At 37.8% G+C, this 6012-nt stretch overlaps 1 protein-coding gene across 1 annotated transcript in view; it reads right to left on the reverse strand.

Moving 5' to 3' along the window:
• Positions 1–6012, reverse strand: part of MACC1 (MET transcriptional regulator MACC1) — an 89586-nt gene that overhangs the window by 78325 nt on the left and 5249 nt on the right. The gene's annotated exons all lie outside the window — the stretch shown is intronic.

Raw genomic sequence — 6012 nt, forward strand, 5'->3', positions numbered from 1 at the left:
GGGGGTGGGGTGAAGAGAAGAGGATAGAGAAAGATAGCAAGAGAACAAATAGAGAGACAGGACGTCAATGGGAAACAGATATGGCTTATTACCTGTTGATGATGACATGTATAGTATTCTCAACTGGATAGGTCTGAGAAGTATTTCATGATGGGTAAAGTCTTTTTACAAGCAAAATGAGAAATAGTGATTGACTGTTTTAAAAAATAATTAGAATAATAACAATAATAATTGGGAAAATCATAGAAAAGATATTGAATGTTGAAGCAGGAGATTAATGTCTCTGTATTGACTGACATGTATGGCATTCCCTTTTGAAAAAGCAATGTAATACACTGTAAAGTTATATGTAATCCAATGTAACATAAAGAAGATTATGATGATAATAAAAATAAAAAGAAAAAAGAAAAAAAAGAAATTGTACTACAGTTAAAAAAATAGTCTTCAAACGTAAAACTATAGAATTAACTTTAAATCTTTACCCTGCTTTTGGTTTAAAAAACTTTATTTGAGGGGCCAGCATATTGCATAGTGGTTCCGTTGTTGGATTCCCATGGTCCCAGACCCGATTACTTGAAGATCACTCTGGGCGTATGTGCATGAATGCCCAAGATTCCAAGAGGAGAATGGAGGAGAAGGGATTGTGGCATGGCCATCCCCCTTAGGGGGATTATTTCTCACTTTCCCTGTCACTGTCTCTGCCTCCCTTCAGTAAGCACACATGCCCTAAGGCAAAAAACTCTTCTTAAAAAATTTATTTTTAAAAATACATGCTTTAAAAATAAAATTAAATGTTTTATAAAAAGAATTGATAAGAAATTTGTTTCATATTTTCATAAAGAAGAAAAGACACTGCAAACCAAGTTTTACGCTCAAATGAGTTAACCAAATCCTATATAATTATTACTAAAATAGAGAATAAAGAAATTCCAGTGGCTATACTATTATGCTTATATATACATTTACACACCCAACTACTCATTTAAAAGACTATTAGAAATTGATATACTCAGATAAACAGATGAAAAAAAAACTCTCCCATTATCAAGCACTATTAATTTATATATCAAAATTGGGACCAGCAGTTGGCATAATGACTATGTCGCTGGACTCCCATGTAGTTGACCACGGCTCGAGGCCCAGACCCAGTGACTTAATTCATGCCAGGTGCGTGTGCGTGCGTGCCCAAGATCCTGAGAGGAGAATGAAGGAGAAGGGATCAGGTGTGGCTATGCCCCCGGGGGGTGACTCCTTGCTTTCTGTCTCTCTCTGTCTTTCTGGTGAGCAGATGTGCCCTATAGTAAAAAAAAAAAAAAAAAAAAAAAAAAAAAAAAAAAAAAAAACCTCCCCCCCCCAAAAAATTATATATCAAAATAGTAAATAGTGAAGAAATACATGATGACATCCAAGAAAGACAGTGGTTACTGAGAGATGCTTGGTATCAGTATTCCCAACCAACTTATTACTGGGCATAACAAATCCCAGAAGGCAAAGTACATTGTTTAATTGCAGCAGACCAGGGTAAGTAGATAAATCACAGGAAATTTCTAAATTTCTAGTTTAGAAACTGCCAAACTCAACCCAAGAAGTGAAAGCCAGATTGTTGTAATGACCCAAGAGCAGAGTCAGTGAAGAGCCAAAGCAATTCACTCAACTATCAGTACCTAGTTTTCCCGTTGCTTGATTCAAGAGAAATATTTCCACTGATGCAGTTAGTTCCAAAGGCATCCCTTGCCACCCTAGCCAAGAGCATGGGTGCTATCTATTGGGTTGTCAGAAAAGCCATGATGCATTTTTGCATAGAAATTATGTCATGACTTTTCCGACCACCCAATAGTACTAAAACTTTGTAAAAAACCAGGCAGTATTTACATACCCATTCTGCTTCTAGGTAGGCTAGATATTTGGTAAGGAAACCAAAGAACCATATACTGGTCAACATCCATACAAATGGATCAAGTGTCCATGCCATACCTATTCTGCGTCTAGTGAAGGGTAACTTAAGCCTACTCAGGTACTTGTTCTTGTTCCTTTTTAAAAGTCTTTGGAGGGTACTTAGTGAGTATAAGCACAGTTCTCCAGTTTTCTGGTGAACATGGGACGCTTTTAAAATAATATTTTTAAATGTTAGTTTATAAAAAACTGAACTGGGACCAGCAGTTGGCATAATGGCTATGTCGCTAGACTCCCATGTAGTAGACTATGGTTCAAGTCCTGGACCCAGTGGCTTAAACTCACACTGGGCATGTGTGCGTGCGTGCACAAGATCCCAAGAGGAGAATGGAGGAGAAGGGATTGTGGTGTGGCCATCAGCCCTGAGGGGTGATTTCTCGCTTCCTGTCTTTCTGTCTCTCTCTGTCTTTCTGGTGATTGTCCCTTAAAAAAAAACCCCCCCAAAAAAAAAAAAAAAAAAAAAACAGAATCTATCAATAGTTGCCAAATATCCTCTAGAAATTTACTTGATCCCCAAAAGCATCTTAAAATATGTTCCACTCTGGTTTTCCTCTTCTCACCACACTTTTCAGGCATGTCTGTCCTGCGCAGACCTCTGCCTTAGCTCTCACTGTGTTGCAAATTTTGTATATGAATTTGTCCCTTCCACTGCACTATGTCTACCTTCATCTCAATATCCTATATTCTATGAGTGAAATGCAAGTGGAAGGAATGTCTACTGAGTAAATAAATGCATGATGCTACTTACGCTGATTCCCCTCTTGCCTTTGGGGAATAGAGTGCACATTTGCAATGTTGCCATTTGAAAATCTTTCCATCGACTTTCTCAGTCTTATTCCTTTCATATTTTTGTATGCGTCTTCTCAGGCCCTGTATCTCTCTCTCTCTTTTTTTTTTTAATCTTTTTTTTTTTTTTGAGAGGTTTTTGCTATAGGGCACGTGTGCTCGCCAGACAGAGAGAGACAGAGAGATAGAAAGCGAGAAATCACCCTCCAGGGGGGATGGCCACACTGCAATCCCATCTCACCCATTCTCCTCTTGGGATCTTGGACACGCATGCACACACGCCCGGCATGAGTTTTAAGCCACCGGGTCTGGGACTTGAACCACGGTTGATTACATGGGAGTCCAGCGACATAGCCATTACACTAACTGCTGGTCCCAGGTCCTGTATCTCTAAGAACATCTATGTAGGGGGATGGTGTCTTTCTTGTGCACTGCTATATCCTAGGACTTAACTTAGCACCTCTTATATAGCAGATGGGCAGCAATTCTTTGTTCAATTAACAATTGAGTACATTAATAAATTGTCTCAAATATATCCTGTGCTTTCCTCTCTCCCCTGTTTTATAAAAAACAAACAAACAAACAAAAAAAAACCTTCTATTTTTTTTTTGACTCTATAACTTCCTCTTTCAGGACTCGAAGATTTAAGTTTGACCACCTACAAGAATCATTTCCCAGTCTTCCTAGGCAAAAATGGATTTTTCTCAGTACAAACGCAACACTTATTTGATACTTCCCATTATTTAGAATGCTCTATTGACATCAAGTATATTCTAAACTTTTGGAAATTAAGGATTATAATGGTTTGTCATCCCTCTTCCTAGTCTGTTCCCATCTATTCTTTCCCATCTGTCCTATCTAGAACAGACTGACCAGACACAAAACTCATAAGCTCTGCTTACTAACTATTGAAATTATAATATTTATTTATTTATTTTACAGTTTTTAACATAGGGCACATGCACTCACCAGAAAGAGAGAGGAGGAAAGAGAAATCACCCCCTACTCGGGTTGGCCATGCCATAATCCCTTCCCCTCCATTCTCCTTTCAGGATTTTGGACATGCACACATATGGACCCAACATAGCTTTTCAAGCCACTGGGTCTGGGACTAGAACTACAGCTGGCATGTGGGAATCCACCTCCTGGCCTTTGAAGTTATAATTTCTGTGAATCAGTTCCCTACTCACTAAAAGAGCTATAATATTAGTATCTGCCTCCCTAAATTAATTAACTCAGATAATATGATCAAAGTATTTAGGACAGGACTTGCCCCATAGCAAGCACTCAATTGGTGTAACATTTGTTATCAATATTGCATCATTAATGTTATTAATATAATTAATACTAAAGTAAATGCCTTTTAAATTGAAAAAAATCATCACTCTCTAGCACCACAGGCTGAGAAAACAGGGAATTTGATTTAAGATCATATTTTGCATTGAATTCTAGAAACTGGAGTGTTCCAAATATATCTGAGTCACCCAGATGCCACAAGCGTCTGTGTTCAGTTACATTTGGAAAGATTATTTGATTAGAACATTGGAGATAAACAAGTGTGTTGAGAATTGAGAGAAGTAGAACTTTCATTTGGCTGGAATATAATATGGTATAAATATTTAGGAAAGCAACTTCTCAGTATCTCATGAAGTTGAAGATACATATGCTTATTGCTCAGCAAATCTGTTCCTACAGATATTCACTAGAGTAATTCTTGCATTTATACACAAAGAGGAATGTAAAAGAACATTTGTACAGTGCTGCTTTGATAACAAAATACCATATAGCTATGAAAATGAATAAGTTGTACTGTAAGAATCAACACAGATTAATCTTGAAAGTATACTGTTGAGAGAAAAATGAATAATGTATATTTATGAATAAAGTACACTTCAGATGCATAATAAATACTTCATTGTTTATAAATTAATAATGTATACTTTTATTTTTTATATTATATTTTTAAACATCTGAAACAATGCACTGTTGCGTATATATTCACATAGCAGTAGAAAGAACAAAAACATTTAAAAAGAACAAATAAAGTATGAAAATATACATTCCAGGGACCAGCAGTTAAGCATAATGGCTATGTTGCTGGACTCCCATGTAGCCGACTGCGGTTCAAGTCCCGGACCCGGTGGCTTAAACTCACACCTGGCGCATGCGCGTGCGTGCCCAAGATCCCGAGAGGAGAATGGAGGAGAAGGGATTGTGGCGTGGCCATCCTCTCTGGGGGACGATTTCTCGCTTTCTATCTCTCTGTCTCTCTCTGTCTGTCTGGCGAGCGCATGTGCCCTATAGCAAAAACCTCTCAAAAAAACAAACAAACAAACAAACAAAAAACATACATTTCAGTGATATCTACAGACAGGAATGCAGTGGCTTCAGAGGTTGGAAAGAGAAGAATAGGATTAGGGAGTGTGCTTTTTTTATTATTTAATTTTTGATAGAGGGCTCATGTGCGCACTGGAAAAAGACAGAAGGAGAGAGAGAAAGAGAGAGAGAGAAAGCACCCTCTCCATGGAGGATGGTCACGCCACAATGCCTTGTCCTCCACTTCTCTTTTCAGGATTTTGAGCATGCACACACACCCACCTGGCATGTTTCTCAAATCACCGGTTCTGGGTTTCATGCCATAGTCGGAATCAACTACCATACTGACCTGAAAAGGTGCTTTTTAAATCTTATTTCTTAACCAAGGGTGAGTACACAAGATTTTGTGATTTGTCTGTATTTAAATATCTACCATATATTGTATGTATCATCACCCAAGTTAGGTGCTTTTCATAATAGTAATAGAAAACACGGAGAACTCGATCATTCTTGTAATGAAACTTAGTGTCTGTTCTCTTGGCTAGAGATGAAGTATTTTTGTGTGTGTTTTTTGTTTTGTTTTGTTTTTAAATTCTGAGAAAATACCCTTTCAAGAAGCCTCCACTAGGTAAGGTGGTGGCCATAGTAATCAAGAGAGTGAAAAAAAAAAAAAAAAAACCATGAGAGTACAGTTAGTGTGCTTTTCTTTTGCCTTGTTATCCCAGGCTAGCTCAAGATTCCCTTTCTTCAGATTTCCTCTCCTGAAACTTTGTGTGGGGCAGAAAGAAGAGCAGGACTAGGTTTCATTTTAATGAAGGACTTGCTCATGCTCACTGTCCTCCATTTCTCTGCCCATCCCACAGGCACTCTGGAATTCTAATTCCAAGCGATTAACAACACCTTTTCCCTTTCCTTTTCTTTTTCTTTTCTTTTTTTTTTTTTTTTTTTTGGAGAGGT

The sequence above is a fragment of the Tupaia chinensis genome, unplaced genomic scaffold (genome assembly GCF_000334495.1).
Source record: "Tupaia chinensis unplaced genomic scaffold, TupChi_1.0 Scaffold000410_1, whole genome shotgun sequence".
NCBI lineage: Eukaryota > Metazoa > Chordata > Mammalia > Scandentia > Tupaiidae > Tupaia > Tupaia belangeri.